General features: G+C 38.2%; 1 protein-coding gene across 10 annotated transcripts in view; it reads left to right on the top strand.

The window, feature by feature from the left end:
- The window catches only part of PLEKHA7 (pleckstrin homology domain containing A7), a 2,079,953-nt gene that overhangs the window by 1,312,114 nt on the left and 749,503 nt on the right, over positions 1–18,336 (top strand). The gene's annotated exons all lie outside the window — the stretch shown is intronic.

Genomic DNA, 18,336 nt, shown 5'->3' on the forward strand with positions numbered 1-18,336 from the left:
TGGGAACTTCCTTGGCAAGTGAAAATTGAATATCTGTATAATGGCATGCTTCTTTCTGAGAGGCAGCAGCCCACCAGACATTACTTATGATCTATTAGAAACAGAGCGAGAACTGCAGCATGTATTTATATAATGTTGTCATCCAAAGCAGGAGCATATTTAAAGTGCTGGAGAAATCTCTCCAGAAATCAGCTGCCATTGTATTCCTCCTGGTGTCTTGCAGTAGCCAGCGGTTAAAATCAAGATAAGAAATTTAAAAGAAGAGATTAGTGATGCCTTGTTATCACTTGAACCATGTTTTGTGTTACAACAGATTTGTCAGACAAAGCTAATAATCCTGGTCATGTGGGAATATGCTTTTTGTTGTTTTTTGGTGAAATTTTGTATGTGCTGAGACTGTTTCTCTGTGCATGAATATTTGTGTGTTGACATTCACATTTTCAACTTTGTCAATGTTTAGCACACTGACATTTTGGTCATTCACTTATTTCACTTAATCCCATATATACATATATCACGTGCATTTTTTATATATAATGAAACCTAAACAAGCCCACCAAACAAAGGGTTTCTTTACAAATTCTGAACATCACATTTGCAGTCCTCAAATGTCTGACTGACATGGAAAGTTCAAAGATATGAATATGTACTAAATACGAGATTGCCACATCTCAGGATATCCCTCTTATTCCAGGGTGCAGCAGTCTCAGAGTTATCAGGAGTATACAGGGCACAGCCCAATGGGAAAAAAAAGTTTATTTTTTTCCAGAGGGCTTCATTACTTGCTGATTAGTATATTTCTTCTACATTTTTCTAAGTCAAAACACTTACAGTTACAAGTCTAGCACTTAGAGGCGACGACATTAAAATAAAATAATAAAAAACAACTGAAATGTAAAGAAGAAAAAGATGAACAGGAATGAAATTAGAAAAATGATGCACAAAGCAGCACAAATAATGAAAAAGAAAAAAATCTTACTACAAAACAAAAGAAAAAAGAAGGTGGTGTGTCAGCGTGTAAGAAAATCTTCTCATTAGTTAACAGGAAGATATAGGTAAAGCAATAGTTTTTAAGTAAGACCAACAATGTAACTACAATGTTTGTGGTCATGTCTATTGTAGTCTCAGGATAAATCCTATTGTACAGATAAAGGAATGCACGTACTGGACAGTCTTTAGGTTAACGCTTACAAGGTGAAAATAGTCTCTTGGCACTGGTTTTGGCATGCAATACCAGAAAACATGACAAACAAATAGTCTGTTGCCATTAATGCATTTGCAAAGAAAAAGAATCATTTTACCACATCAGCTCCATTGCAGACCAATAATCCAGGTAGTACAATCTGGGGCAAAGAATTCAAAAATTTTGAAGTCTATTTAAAATGCAAAAGAAAATTTTAAAGTCTATTTAAAACTCGAAAGAATTAAACATTTATCAATTAACTAATTACGTTATGTGATTATGGTTGTTATAAATGTTTGTTTTTTGTGGATGCATTCAATCTGAGGAAGTCTTCTACCAAGATGAAAGCACTAACGGGATGTTGTTTTAATAAATTTATTTTTATTAAATTTACTCTCATTTAATAAATTTGTTTTATAGCCATTTTTTCAGTATTTATTTATTACCTTTATGGTTTGTTTTGTCTGCTTTGTTCATATTATTTTATTGTTTGGATGAAGAATTCATGCCAAAGAACTGAATGCTCTTCCTTCCCTTCCCATTCGTTTAGGAAATGTGATTTACAGTCCTCTCACTCTCTCTAGGTACACCTGTCTCGACAACAGTGTACTGGTCTGCCCTTCTAGATTCTCCAGACTGCTCCAATAAGACTCTGTAACTTGTGCCATATTGATTCTAACCACTGATTATACTGGCAGTTGTCTCTCCTCCTAAATTTAATTACCTGACTAGCAGGTGAAAGCTGAAAGACCCAGCTACTTAACATGCCTCCAGTTAAGTACTAACAACCCGTGAAAATTTCTCAGCTATTCTCTGTCTTTTTTTGCCAATTAATGTTACAGCTTCCTTTCGTCATTACCTCTGAGGAATGTCTCAGTGGCGATATCACACTGTGACAACCGGCATGAATACATACATTTCCATTATACTTACTAAAACAGTACATACCTGCATTTCAGTCAAGGGGTACAAACAAGAGCAAATTCTGTTTGCATGGTATCCTGAGACTTCCAGGTTTACTGTACATGCATTCAAATTTCAGTACTACCACAAAGGTGAGGTTTATTATGAGAAAATTCATGTAAATCCTTTAGAGGCATAATATAATTTTTTGCGGCTGATGAGTCACCATTTCCACAAACATTGTGTGCAGTCACCTATAGGGTTGTGCTTACAAACAAACTTTACGGCTCTCAGATGTAATTAGATTGCTGCCCTCACCAAAGTCACACTACAAAGTGAGTTAAAGGAGCATTGTAGAATCCTTGAACAAGGCACATCTAATTTGTAGTGAGAATACAAGCAGTGATGTGACAAAATATTAAGTCTGATCAATAAAACATCATGAGGCATGTGGAAAATGAAAAACTTTTTTGTTTTGTTTTGTACCCCAGATCCATGCATACATGTGACTGCCAACTCCAAAAGTAGTACAAGGCTATGTGGAGGTGTTACTATAGCAGCTATGTTTATTTTATTGTAGTGAGGTAACTGTGACACCCTTGCACTGGCCCAGTAATCAAGGTGCCTCAGTCCTGTCCACTGGCAACAGTGAGGGATGTACACAATGGGAGGATGACAAGTACACACACAGTAAATTACAATTTCTGTTAAGAGCACACAGAGCTCACAGTCGTTCTGGGGCTGGTTTCTCTCTCTCTTTCTCCAGATCCCCAATAAGACTGCCCACTGGCATAGCTATACAGTTAAGATCTCAGCTGAGGGGTCAGGCCAAGACCTCCAGCACCCTCTCTGTCCAACCAGTGTTTTGTGTCACTGCCCAAGTAGCTGACACACACACACACACACACACACTTTGAGATTTGATTTATATACCAACACACACCTGAGGAAGGCTGGCACAGGTTTACTAGCTGTGCCTCCCTTCTGCCCAGGCTGTAAGGTAGTTATCACTGCCACCAGCGCCTCCTTATCAGCTACTAGAAGGCCCTTACAAAGGGTGACCAATCCTACTGTGTAATGTTACTATTTTCCAAATGGTAAGTGTGACCAAGAGCAAGGCTATTTAGGAGTGACCTGTACAGTGTCACCAAATGCACATGCAAGTATTCTGAGAGCTTAAATGTGTCTCACAAATATCAGCCACAAAGATATGTTTAAATATATTTAATAATAATAAAAGAACAAGACAATACTCAAACAACACAGTAACTGCAGAGTTCAGAGTCATAAGAAATATTTTAAAACAACATTGCAGGACAGTCTTAAATAAATACAGAAAACATCTAAACTAATCTTTACTATATTCCTATCTGTATCTACTGTGCCCTAACTCTTGCTTACAGAGAAAGGCAAATGCAGATGAATGAATGTTCTTGCTAGGTCCAAGACAAAACACAAAATTCCTAGTCTCTCAATCTGAGAGAGTTCTTAAATTAATATCATATATTACTTCTGGGTTAGCCTGGATGACATCAATCTTTGTCCCCTGACTTCAATTCCCAGGCTAAAACAGAAACTAATAGATTTTTAACATCTCTGTATGAGAAATGCATCTCTCTCAGATCTTTGCTCATAAATGGAAGTCATAAAACACTTTACATTTTAAACCTAGTAATTACTTTTCTTTTCAGACAACAGAAAAACTTCTAGCTGTAGACATTGTGTCTGCTTGCTGCATTAAAACTAACTTGTATAGCACATCGTAAAGCACTTAATTTCAACTTATTTTCTTGAAGTTTTGTAAGTTAATCTTCTATGTTCCAGCAGGGTATGCTGTGGTTACATTGTTGAAGTGCAGTACTGTCCAACAAACCCTGTTCAACACACACACACACACACACACACACACACATATATATATATATATATATATATATATATATATATATATATATATATATATATCTATATATACACATAACATATAGTTCTCTTACATTTGTAAGAAAAGCATATGAACCATATTGATATTCAGAAATGACACATGATTATTGACAAAATTCCAAATAGCTGAGCTGGCAGTGTCACAGTAACGTTTAAAACATGGACTTGATGCAGCGCTGTGACACACTAGTAAGACGGTTTTAAGTAATCAGAAGCTCTATTAGGGAGCTGAGTTGTGTCAAGTTTCATTAAATGAAGGTCATATCAACTTTTCTGTAAACACCACTCCCTGTCCTATGCCAGCTCAAAACTGCAAAATATGCATGCTCTTCTCCTGAGGCTGAAGTGACAAAACAGGCCATGTCTGCCTCCTGCTGCTGATGGATTATAACCAGATGGTTTATTGGTAAGAAGTGGATTTTTTTGTTATTGTTTTTCATAAAGAAACAACCCTGGACAGAAAACCGGACTGCTATAAAGTGTATACACCCACACGCACACACACACACACACACACACACACACACACACACACACACACACACACACACACACTTTAGATAACACCTGTTCACCTTCTGGTATGTCTTTAGGATGTGGGAAGAACACACATGCACACACACACCCACACCCCTATGGGCAGTTTAGATAACACAAGTTCACCTACTGTTATATCTTCTTTAGGATGTGGGAGGCACACACACACAGATAAAAAAAATGTACATGGAGGATATGTACACTCTGCACATAAGACAGTACACCCAGGAACTGAAACATTGAGCAGTGCCATTTTATTGCTAACTGACTAGTTTCATTCAGAGAAGGAAGTCACTTAAGTTCTGCAGAGGACCCATCAGTTGTGGAGCTGATTATAATAAATTTCGGCGTGTGAGAGGTGTGGTAGGCACTGCACAATATATAAACTTTTTTCCCTAATTTGTAATGAATGCAAAGCAGTGTTGTATTACATAACTGACTGAGCATTATCTGTGGCAGCAATGTCAGTCAAAACTTTCATTTCGCAATAGATTTGACAGTGTAGCAACCCTGACTTTACTGAAAGCCAAATCATGTTTTATAAGTATAATAACTGTTGCATGCATGCTTTTTTACATTGAAAAAATATACCACCTTCACAGTAAAATACACTGTTTTTAATATCTGTGAATTAAAAAAGTTATCCTCTAAACATATGATATGAATGCTAGTTCTGTAAAGCAGAAAATGCATAACCTTTTACCAATGAGACCTCCTTAGCTATATCTTGTTTCCAGAGGGTTTTTAATGCATCCAGATCAATACACTGCTAGATAAGTGCCTGAAGAGTGTTTTGCACTGTATTACAAATGTTTAAAGTCCTGCTGTTAAATTGTATTGTTGTTGAAGAAGGTTTTGAACTTTAAATCTGCTTTTTAGTTATTGCTGATACATTACCATTGTTTGTTGGGCTGCATCCAGACCCAGCCAGAGCTGAGTACTGAAGTGCACTTTATTTGAAAGTCTGTTACTGCTGTAGTCTGCAACTTAATTACTATCACCATGTCCTTGGTTTGAAATTATCAGTGTCCTGTCACTCTTGCCATGGTCATTTCCTGTGTTTTCTGTTTGACTTCTCCTTAATCTGTTTCTTCTGCATTCTGAGTGGCCCCAGTTTTGGTCTGCTTCCTAGTGGCGATAGAGAGGGAGCAGTTCACTTCTAAGGTGAGATGTACAGTTTGAAACTTCCAGGTACCAGCTTGTATTGGCCAAATGGCTGATTTGTTTGAGGCTTGTTTCTGCCTTATAAAGTCATTGTATTTGCACTGTGCTGCTCATCATCCAGTGCCAGTTTGACGTGCCCTATGTGGATGCAGACACCTAGAACTGAAACTTTTCCTACACAACTACTTCTGTAATTTTCTAAATTCCTAGCTGTGCATAGAACAGTTAGTTTGTGCACAGAGCAACTAGATTGTGCACTGGGTGGCTAGATTGTGCACTGAGTGACTACTTTGCTTGCTGAGAAGCAACCCCCCCCACTCTTTCATGCCTGACCTTAGGCAGTTTTAGGCAGTCTTGTTACTAAGTTACACTCTTACAGCAACCAAACTAATAGCTGGGAAACCTCCCTTGTACTAACCCCCTGTAGAATAAGCAACTAGGATCCAAAGCCATGGACATGAAATTCCCTGCTATTTTTACAGTTTGTCTGGTGACACTGGCATTCTGATGGAATGCAGAAATTGCCTCATGTACACTGGCAACCACTCAATCCTCAAACATATGAATACAATATGCGACAGGTAAGCAAAGATAGAGTCACAGTCAGTTGCCTATCGGGGGCCAGGATCCATTGCATCACTCATGCACTCTGGTCACTTAAACTCAAGTACAAGTATGACTCAGTCATAGTCCACATGGGTGTTAACAATTTGAGATGTACCTTCCTAGACTGTATGAAGAGAGACATGATTGAGCTTTCAGACTGTGTCTCAGGCTGATATGAACCTAGCACAGAGCAGCATTCAACCTTCTCCTAGGATGATGCCACAATATGAACAAAAAAATAATTGACTTCAAAAGTTGGCTTAAGTATTGTGACATTCAAGGGTTGTCAGCCTTGGAGGACTATGCTGCTTTGCCAGAGATGGTCTGCATCTGTTCCCCCTAGAATTTCAAATATTGGCTAAGCCCCCCCCCCCCCATATTGCCTTTTTAGGCATTGATAACCTGATAAACCTTCCAATGTAGCTGCACCAAACCAGGACACTCTGAACGTGTTACTGCTCACTGTTGGGTGTCCGAACAAGAAACTCCACTCCCTGCAGGCTGTCTTCCCCTTTAGAATGTGGGCATCTGTACAGCTACTGAGACATGGTTTTAAAGCCATAGAGAGCACCCCATCAATACGGTACTGTAATACTTTCCAAACATTTAGACCAGCTACTAAACAGGAAGGGAAAAAAGGTTGAAATATCTCCATATATTTTAAAAATAAACACACCTCAAAGTTTGTCCATCAGCATGATGGACTTCAGGTTCTCCACATCCAAATCACCATAAATAAGGACCCATACCATATCCTTGCAGCTATAGGTCCCCCTCAATGACCTAGAAAAACCACAAGATTTATTTAAAGTCACAGTACACACAACCTCATCCAACCCAACACCATATTCATGGATGACTTCAAATACCGCACTATAAACTGGGAATCATACAAACCCCACAACATTACTGGTTCAGACATTCCTGAACTTTGTTAATACCAACACTGTGAACCATCTAGTTCATACACCCACTAGAAACTCAAACGTATTTGACCTGGTCTTGACAAACATGACAGAACACTGCCCCCCCTCCCCCCAGTGTAATGTCCTTGCTATTAAGCTCAGACCATAATGCTCCTTTGGGTTAAATGTAAAACCAGAGACACCTGGAAACCCTAGAACTATTTAGAATTACTCACAAACAAGCTTCTCACTACTAAAGATACCATAGATAAATTTTAACACCCCCAGCCCTGATAGAACTAATGCTGCCTCTGCAGAAATCATGCATAACCATATCAATAGTTGTTTGGAAAACTGCTATACCTACCTCAGATAAGCACAGGGTTGGCACAGAAAGCAAGCCATCCTGGTGAGACTCCAGCATTAATAGGCTATAGAACAAAAAGAAACTCATGGGAAAAAAAACAGTAAGGTAAATGTTCCCTCAGCCTAAACAAACAATTCAAGAGGTTAATAATGTCCATGAAAGTCAAATTTGAGGTAAAAATAGCTGCCCAATTAGCATAGAACCCCAAGGCATTCTTCATTTTGTCCAAACCTCAAAGGCTGTATTCAGCAATGTACCGAAGTAATTACAAATGGTGCCACCTATAATAAACCAGAAAATATAGCTAATCTCCTAGCTGACAGATTTGGCTCAACTGTACCCCTCCTGAATATTCTTCAAAAAATTCCAGCAACAATCTTGCTTCCAAAAATCACTAGAGAGCTGGTGTTCTTCAAGGCTAACTACTTTGCATTGATGAGGCCTGAAAATATGCCTGGATGCCTTCTTATTAGCATGAAACATGGACTGTCAGTCCCACTAGAATGTCTTTTCAACTGTAGTCTCCAAATATGCTTTGTATCTAATGGATGGAGGACTGCAGTGGTTATACCACTGCACAAGGATGACCCATTAGCCTGAAAAGCTTACTGTGCAAGGCTACGGAGGGGATAATCATGAATATCATAAATGATGAGATGGGTAACCTGCAAACACTGAACCTTAGTCAGTTCGGGTTAGTCAAGGGCAGATCTTTTAAACCTAGTGGACTTTTTTGTGAAGGTTACCAAAATGATGGATTAGGACAAATCAGTACATACTGCCTGCCTTGAACTGCCACCTTGGACATTGTTAACTAGCACACTGAATTAGTTGTTAACACATATATCACCCACTGGATAGCCAGCGGACTCACTGACAGGACCCAAGAAGTTAGTACAGGGGAATCTACCTCCACAGAATAGCAGGTTAGTAGTGGTGCCCCCAGAGCTCAGTGCCTGGATTACTGTTGTTTGGTATCTACCTCTCTGAAGTAAAGGCTAACATCAAGAGTCCCTGGTTGACCAGGTTTGCAGAACATTGCAAATTGGGAGCAGTCATTGGTTCCTCCAAGATATTAATATTCTCTAAGAGAGACTGGCACAGACTAATAACTCGTGCCCTAAACATGGCCTAAAACTCAGTGCAGCATTGTATTTTTCAGTAACTTGGCCACCATTGCAAACTGCCACATTGATAATACACCCCTGAGAGTAGATCATGTAGTCAGGGTACTTGGGAATAATGTAGACAAAGATTTGACATTTGAACAACATGTTTCTACTGTGGTGTGGAAAGTCTTTCCATGTTGCAAAATTTGTAAGTAAAGATATGGAGTTTAGGTCCAATCAAGCCATTGTCCTGTTGTACTCTGCCCTCATAATACCTATCACTGAGTACAATGCCCCTTTTAGTATGTACCTCATCAGGTATGTACTGCAACTGGGGCATCCACATAGATTTCTCCCTAAAAGAATAGAAGGAATGGAAGTCAATTCCTGTGCAGACCACCTCAAATCATCATCCCTATATTCAGTTTCCTACAGATTGCTGAGAGGCGACCTATGCCCAACCTGCAGAGTTTCCTCAAGATCCAGTACTAATGAACTGTCATACATTTGGAAAATATCTAGGATCAGAAACACAATTTAGGGAACTAAATCTTGCCAGCAACATAAACAGCATGTGCTGGAGGGACAGCAGTGTCTGAGGCTCCTCTTTCTTTGGAACCGGCTTCCTAACCATGTGAAGCACAGTTCTTCACTGCATTTATTCAAGCAGAACCTGGACCAGTGGATGGGGAACCACAAGTTTACCCCTTGTCTGCCACCCATGTCTCTTCTGGAGAGAGGAAGCCTGTAATTGTCTGTCTCCATAAAAGTATACACCATCCATAAACATTTGGTAGTATTGCCTATCATTTTTTATTTTGGGGAACTTGGCTAGGCTTAAAATGACCCCTTAGGTCATTAGCCTAGTATTCTTCTAGGATGATACTATGATTACAAAATGCAGGCAAGTTTAGTATACTTGACACTGCTTCTAAGTATTGGTATGTCATTAAATCAAAGATCTACATGCTTTCTATGAATGTTTGCCTACTGCTAGATAGATTGTCCTCTAATTCAAAACTGTAAAGTGTTCCAAAAGCAAACACTGGAGTAATTTTTTTCAGAATGCTGTTATTCTTAAATAATGAATGAATAACTTAAGACTTTCCTCTCTTCCTTATGTGTTGTACAGGCTACCCTTTCAGAAATTTTTCTTACATAGCACATTTGCATTCAAGCCAAACCATTACTTTAAATGTTTGACTCATTTGAGATTAAAGAATATTAAACAGCTTGTTCAGTGGTGTGTCATATTGCTGTGAGAAACTGGGCCAGCTATCACTGTAATAAAAACCTGGACCATTACGTAGCTGACTTTTCAGCAGCCTTCTGAATGTTACTGATTAAACTCCTTTGTATGTCATGGACTATAGAGATGAGGTAGACACATTTTCATTCATTCTCAGTGCTAAACAAGCAGCAACATCAAAAAGCTATGCTTTAATGGTATCCCAACTATAATCACTTACAGTAATCTGTGAAGTAAATGTGTTTTCTTTTTCGAACAGTTTCCTCGGTTTTTAACTAGCACTTGAAAATCTTACATGTTGAATTAACTACAGCAGGTGGTCCCCACCACAGCACTCTACAATGAGGCTGGCTACTATGTCATCAGCTACTTTTGTACCTTGAGTAAAGGCAGACTCAACAGACCTCAACAGTCTTCATTTATTCGTATTTCATTTGTGAGACCTTGCTGTTAATTTCATTGATTGGAACTGTGAAACTCAGAAGGAAATGCCACATCATGGGCACGTTTGCAGTCATTATGGCCAAAGGGCATTCTCTCTGATAGTAGTAATCACATTGTTGCTTGTCACAGCACTTGGCTGATTTTCTAACTCTTTTGTATCCTTGCAAACTTAGTCTGTGTGTTCCATTTTTCTCATACTGTGAAGGTACAGAAAGTTATATAGAACTGTTTTGTATTCTGTTTCTCACTAAGCACTGCCATCATTTTAGAAAGGCTGATGTTCTTATTTATTCATATCATAAACATAACATAGTCTTTTGTGACAGATATGGACTGCGTGACTCATGCAGTGTGGCTGGTTTACTGATCTATTTGATAAGATGCTACAGTAAGTAAGACAGTTGGTCAGCATATATGCTCAGTACTTGAAAGTGCATATACAAGTGATTGATTTTCTTTAAGGGTCTACTACAAGTGTTAGAGTCTCAAGCACTTGAAGACCACAGACTTGAAGCCAGTGATTCTAGATCGGGTAGGCTGCCTTTTGTGCTTGAACTCAAATATGAGTATGGTAAGCAGTGGGGGGGTGGAGTCTTAGGTTTAGGCAGTGAGAGAGGAGTTTCAGGGTTAGGGAGCAATTGGGGAATTTATGTTTAGGGAGGGGGGTTGGAGTCTTAGAGTAAGGGACCTGAGTTACGAACTGGGTTGGAGTTTTAGGATTAGAGTTAGGAATCTGTCAGGGCTACACAGTTGTGTAGAGTTGGTTGTTGAGAGGGCTAAGTAGTTATGGGAATTGAACAAGTGGCAGTGAGCAAGTGGGACATAAACTATTAGCATACAACAGTTGTACTAGACCCTTGTTTGTCTCTGTACTAAACGTGTAGGGGTATGAGAGAAAATCCTCCTACATTTGAGATGCAGTGGGGTTTTTCTAAAACTTCTGAAGCTATTGCAACTGCAACCATTCCAGAAGGATGTTTATGTAAGATTCAGGAGCTAGGGAAGAGGAAGAGGAAAAGGACCAGAAATAAGCATCGGTCTTAGCAATTCCTGGTACAGATCCAATATAACAGCACAGGAGCATGTCACATACATAAAGGTAACAGACATACATAAAGGAAACAGATATACATAAAGGAAACAAACATACATAAGGGAAACAGACATACATAAAGGAAACAGACATTCATAAAGGTAACAGTCATAAATAAAGGTAACAGTCATACATAAAGGAAACAGACAAAACAGTTTTATACAGAATTGGGGAAAAAGCAAAGAGAATAAAGACACCACCAAAAAAAGAAGAAATAGACACATTTTGGAGAAATGTCTATGAAGACCCTGTGGAACATAAAGATGCTGAATGGATAAAAGAAGTAAAAAACAGTAAGAAGTTCAGATGTACAAGATGTGAAATGGGATGAAGCAACAGCCAGCAAAATTGAAACAAAATTAAGAAAAGCCCATAAATGGAAAACTCCAGGCCCAGATACAGTACTTAACTTCTGGCTACAAGTATTAACAGCTTTACACGAAGATTTAGCCCTGAATAATAACTGCTTATGTGCATACCCTATACAGACACCAGCCTGGTTAACAACAGGAAAAAATACTTTGCCTTAACAGTGAACCACCAAGCTATCCTAAAAACTATAGACCGATAACTTACCTTCCGACGATGTATGGAGTTGAAGCCGACAGAGTTTATAGTTATTTAGAAGAAAACTCAATCATGGCAATAGAATAAAAGGGTAACAAAAGAAAGTCATATAGAACAAAGGATAATTTGTTAAATGAAGTCATAATGGAGAATTGTAAAAAAGGGAAGAATCTAAGTATGGCATGGAGAGATTACAAAAAAGCATTTGACAGCATCCCACATTCATGGATAAAGGAATGCTTACAGATGTAAAAGATACACCCTACATTAATTAATTGCATTACAGTGACCATGAAATAGTGGAAAATCACTTTGCAGCTAAGTCATGATAAAAGACAAATTATTATCCCAGGGATAAAAATTGAAACGAGGATATCCAGGGTGACTCTTTGTCACTGTTGCTCTTTTGTCTTGACCTTAACCCATTAAGCTGTCTACTTAACATATTTGATCTTGGTTACAATTTGGCTGCCAGAAAACAATAAAGTATAAAGACTCCTCGTCTTCTTTTTGTGAATAATTTAAAACTGTATTGCTCATCAGATGAGGAGCTGAAAGTACAACTGGAAGTTGTCAAATGTTCTCAGATGATATAAGAATGTAATTTATCTTGGTAAATCTGCAGTGTTTACATTTAAAGCAGGAATGTTGCAGCAAACAGAGTATCTGTCAGGGATAGGGATATGATATAAAAGACCTTGAGCAGGTGAGAGTGTATAAATATTTTGGAATTGATGGAAGAATGACAGTAAAACATGAACAAATGCAAACAAAACTCAGTAAGGAATATTTTCAAAGACTAAAAGTAGTACTGAAAAGAGCCCTGACATCTAGGAACAAAGTTCAAGCTGTAAATCAATTTGTTCTTCATGTTCTAACTTAGTTTTGGGATGATTGACTTGCCGCAAGAGGTATTTGATCAGTTGGACAGGAAGACAAGAAAAATGCTTTTCACTTGTCAAATGATATATAAAAATCATTGTATACTAAGATTATATATTCCCTGTTCTGAAGGAGGCATGGGACTCCTTGAAATTGATTACATGTATAGATCTGCAGAAGTAGACAAAAATAAGGCAGCAACTGAAAGTGCCAAAAAAACAAAAGAAAGAATGCAAGGTGATGGATCAGTTGAGAAGTCAAGAAATTTGCAAAATGCATAAATATAGTTGCACGTACAGAAAACTCATAGAACAACCTGATGTCGATCAGGACTGAATGCAGGAATGGGTAAGGAGAGGTGAATTTAAACCAAAAGACGAAACGCTAATATTGGTGGCCCAGGATATTTCACTACATACACGTTGGTTTACAAAATTCATTGAGCATGTTGGAGAAATGGGCAAATGCAGGTTTTGTAAAACAGAATTGGAAACAGTTGTACAACTTGTTGGTTAGTGTGATAGACTAACGACAGAAGACCTGTTTAGTTGGTGTGATACACTAATGGCAGAAGGCCTGTATACTGAAAGGCATAATAATGTGGCAAAACTGTTGCACTGGGGATTGTGCAAACATAATGCTAAAGTAGCTGAGAAGCGTTGGACACATGAGTCACAAAGAATTATAGAAAATGATGGTCTGTATCACATGGGATCACCCATTATTACAGTTAAAAAAAAAAAAATAGACAAGAGAAAACCAGATTTAGTAGTCTATGAAAAGAAGACAGAAGTAACATTGATCATTGAAATCACTACACTCAGTGATTACAGTGTCTTACATACGGAGAGAGAGAAACTAATGAAATACCAGGATTTGCAGGCAGAAATGAAGGGAATATGTAAGAATGATACCCAGGCAGTTCCAATATTAGTAGTAGGAGGAGGAGGAATAGATTTCATAAAAAGAATTTAAAGTCTTATTTAGATATGCTACCGATGCATGAAACTCTATATGAATAGCAGAGTCATTTCTAGGCACATTGCGGCTGCTGCAAAGAGCACTTTGGAAGCAGTATTAATTTTGTGCACTTTAATCATACTTTAACTTAGGAATGGTGTCCATTCTCATTATGGTATTAGAAACCCAAATATCTTGGAGAAATTAAAGCAAAGTAACTACATTATACATTTTTATTGTAGAGTAAAATCATAGTTCAGCTTCCTCTACCATCTTCTATAATGTAGGTATGACGTTATTTCATTATCATGCTGACTTGCTCAGTCTTACCAAAGATTAAAAAAAAAAAAAAAAAGTATTCTTCAGTCGTCTTATTTGTAGATACTTACTCCCATATCAAGAAGACAGATAAATTCAACAGCACAGTGTTTTTTTTCCCTCTTTTTGCCCTTAAATAGTGGCTTATCATCTATCCTTTTCTCAGCCAATTGGCCTACAGTCCCTATCCAAAGACTTAGTAACAGCTGAGAAGGGAGGCCATGATTCAAGCAGTCACGAGGGGTGATTTGAGAATTTTTCATTATATTTTGGTCCTAACCCCATTTTGCGTGTCTCGTTCTGCCAAAGCATTCAGCGTGCATTGAGTGTGCTAGTGAGCGTATGTCACTTGCTTCCATAGGTGACTTAATCCTTCAAGATTTTCTCCTCCTCACAAGCCGGTGCACAAATGTGATCTGTAATGTCCATTAGGGATTTCGGTGCATTGCCCCCAGCATATGCTTCACCTTCTTACCCTAGAAAGATGCAAGCAGGCAAAGATGTGTCACACCTCTCTTCTCTCACACCTGCTGCAACAGGTGCCCAGGCCACCTTCAAACCTGCATCAGCAGGGTTATAGTTAGAGCTTAACAGAGCTGGCAATATGGTTGAATAGTGCCGTCTGATGGCTGGTTGTAATAGAAAAATGATGGACTAAGAAGTAATGAGAGATTTTGTAGTGTTTAGTTAAGCACAGTGCTTATGATAGGGGAAAGGTGGTTATAGGTTATTTCTGTGAAAGTTGATTTGTTTGAAACGTTTTTTGTTTACATGTGATCCCATTATGCCCTCCCATTAAAATGGCTTCACCTCGTGCACCCACTTCTTTCTAGATTTCACAAACATCAGTATTTACCAGAAACAATGTTAAGATGGTAGAAGTAACTGGCATTGTCATTTAATACATACATAAATCTAATGTAGTGTGAAATAAAAAGGCTGAATAGTTGTAAAAGTTGCAAAAATGATATAGCAGCTAAGTGAATCATTTTATATGGTAGTGTAGGAACATTTTTATAGAAAGCAAAGCATACTCTATTATGAAAAAAAAAACATTTAAGTATTAGCATTTATTTGTGTCCTTAACTGAAAATTGCATATATGATTGCATTGATCACTGACCGGTCCCAACATAACATCTGAAGATTTCATACAGACAGAAGTGTACTTAACTTTAGCAACATTAAAAATAAAGAAGCATATAGGCATCCCATGGACTATATTCTGCTATCTAGAAATAACACAACAGTTTGTAGAAAGCACACAATGTAATTTATGTAGATAATTGTCCTGATGCTAGGAAAGGGAATAACAAAAGTTATCAAGAGAAGTCAATGAACAGTAATACATTTTTCTGTTGGCATCAGCAACCCAAAGTACTTTATACAAAACAGTTTCCCTACAAGTGGTTGGTTTCCATCTGCATGAAGGCTGTTTCCCAACTCTGATTCAATAATGCTACAGTTCAGAGACGTGTTTTCTATTGCATTACATATATTGTGCTGTCTCAGTTTGTATGACCACTGTGTTCACCCCTGCAGGTTTCTCATTTTCCCACAGAAACTTTAAGACTGAGGTATTTGTCTAGATGGACTGTTCATCCAAACTGATAGTAGGTAAGACTGAAAAGTGAAAGGTGCATCATGTTGTATGAATATACAGTGTATTACTGAATGCTCCAAGGCGGTACATACTAAGTGTCATGTTATATGAATGTACAGTGCACCACTGAATACTCTAATGTGGTACATACTGAGTGTCATGTTATATGAATATACAGTGTATTACTGAATGCTCCAAGATGGTATGTACTGAGTGTCATGTTATAAGAATGTACAGTGCACCACTGAATGCTCTAATGTGGTACATACCGAGTGTCATGTTATATGAATACATAGTGTACCACTGAATGCTCCAAGGCGGTACATACTGAGTGTCATGTTATATGAATGTACAGTGTACCACTGAATGCTCCAAAGTGGTACATACTTATTGTCATATGAGTGGACAAGTGTACCACTGAATGCTCCAAGGTGGTACATACTGAGTGTCATGTTATATGAATGTGCAGTGCACCACTGAATGCTCCAAGGTGGTGCATATTGAGTGTCATTTTATATGAATATACAGTGTATTACTGAATGCTCCAAGGTGGTACATACATATTGTCATGTTATATGTATTGACAGTGTACCACTGAATGCTCCAAGGTGTTACATACTGAGTGTCATATTATATGAATGTACAGTGCCACACTGAATGCTCCAAGGTGGTGCATACTGAGTGTCATTTTATATGAATATACAGTGTATTACCGATTTCTCCAAGGTGGTACATACTGAGTGTCATGTTATGTGACTGTACATTGCATCACTTAATGCTCCAAAGTGGTACATACTGAGTGTCATGTTATGTGACTGTACATTGCACCACTGAATGCTCCAAGGTGGTACATACTGAGTGTCATGTTATATGAATGTACAGTGCACCACTGAATGCTCCAAGGTGGTACATACTGAGTGTCATGTTATATAAATGTACAGTGCACCACTGAATGCTCCAAGGTGGTACATTCTGAGTGTCATCTTATATGAATACATAGTGTACCACTGAATGCTCCAAGGCGGTACATACTGAGTGTCATGTTATATGAATGTACAGTGTACCACTGAATGTTCCAAGGTGGTACATACTTATTGTCATATTATATGAGTGGACAAGTGTACCATTGAATGCTCCAAGGTGGTACATACTGAGTGTCATGTTATATGAATGTGCAGTGCACCACTGAATGCTCCAAGGTGGTGCATATTGAGTGTCATTTTATATGAATATACAGTGTATTACTGAATGCTCCAAGGTGGTACATACATATTGTCATGTTATATGAACTGACAGTGTACCACTGAATGCTCCAAGGTGTTACATACTGAGTGTCATATTATATGAATGTACAGTGCCACATTTTTATGTTGGCATCAGAAACCCAAAGTACTTTATACAAAACAGTGTCCCTACAAGTGGTTGGTTTCCATCTGCATGAAGGCTGTTTCCCAACTCTGATTCAATAATGCTACAGTTCAGTGATGTGTTTTCTATTGCATTACATATATTGTGCTGTCTCAGTTTGTATGACCAATGTGTTCACCCCTGCAGGTTTCTCATTTTCCCACAGAAACTTTAAGACTGAGGTATTTGTCTAGATGGACTGTTCATCCAAACTGATAGTAGGTAAGACTGAAAAGTGAAAGGTGCATCATGTTGTATGAATATATAGTGTATTACTGAATGCTCCAAGGCGGTACATACTAAGTGTCATGTTATATGAATGTACAGTGCACCACTGAATACTCTAATGTGGTACATACTGAGTGTCATGTTATATGAATATACAGTGTATTACTGAATGCTCCAAGGTGGTATGTACGGAGTGTCATGTTATAAGAATGTACAGTGCACCACTGAATGCTCTAATGTGGTACATACCGAGTGTCATGTTATATGAATACACAGTGTACCACTGAATGCTCCAAGGTGGTATATACTGAGTGTCATGTTATATAAATGTACAGTGCACCACTGAATACTCCAAGGTGGTACATTCTGAGTGTGATCTTATATGAATACATAGTGTACCACTGAATGCTCCAAGGTGGTACATACTGAGTGTCATGTTATATGAATGTACAGTGTACCACTCAATGCTCCAAAGTGGTACATACTTATTGTCATATGAGTGGACAAGTGTACCACTGAATGCTCCAAGGTGGTACATACTGAGTGTCATGTTATATGAATGTGCAGTGCACCACTGAATGCTCCAAGGTGGTGCATATGGAGTGTCATTTTATATGAATATACAGTGTATTACTGAATGCTCCAAGGTGGTACATACATATTGTCATGTTATATGTATTGACAGTGTACCACTGAATGCTCCAAGGTGTTACATACTGAGTGTCATATTATATGAATGTACAGTGCCACACTGAATGCTCCAAGGTGGTGCATACTGAGTGTCATTTTATATGAATATACAGTGTATTACCGATTTCTCCAAGGTGGTACATACTGAGTGTCATGTTATGTGACTGTACATTGCATC

This window comes from Protopterus annectens, chromosome 9.part0, assembly GCF_019279795.1.
Source record: "Protopterus annectens isolate FY-2018-M chromosome 9.part0, PAN1.0, whole genome shotgun sequence".
In the NCBI taxonomy this organism is placed as follows: domain Eukaryota; kingdom Metazoa; phylum Chordata; order Ceratodontiformes; family Protopteridae; genus Protopterus; species Protopterus annectens.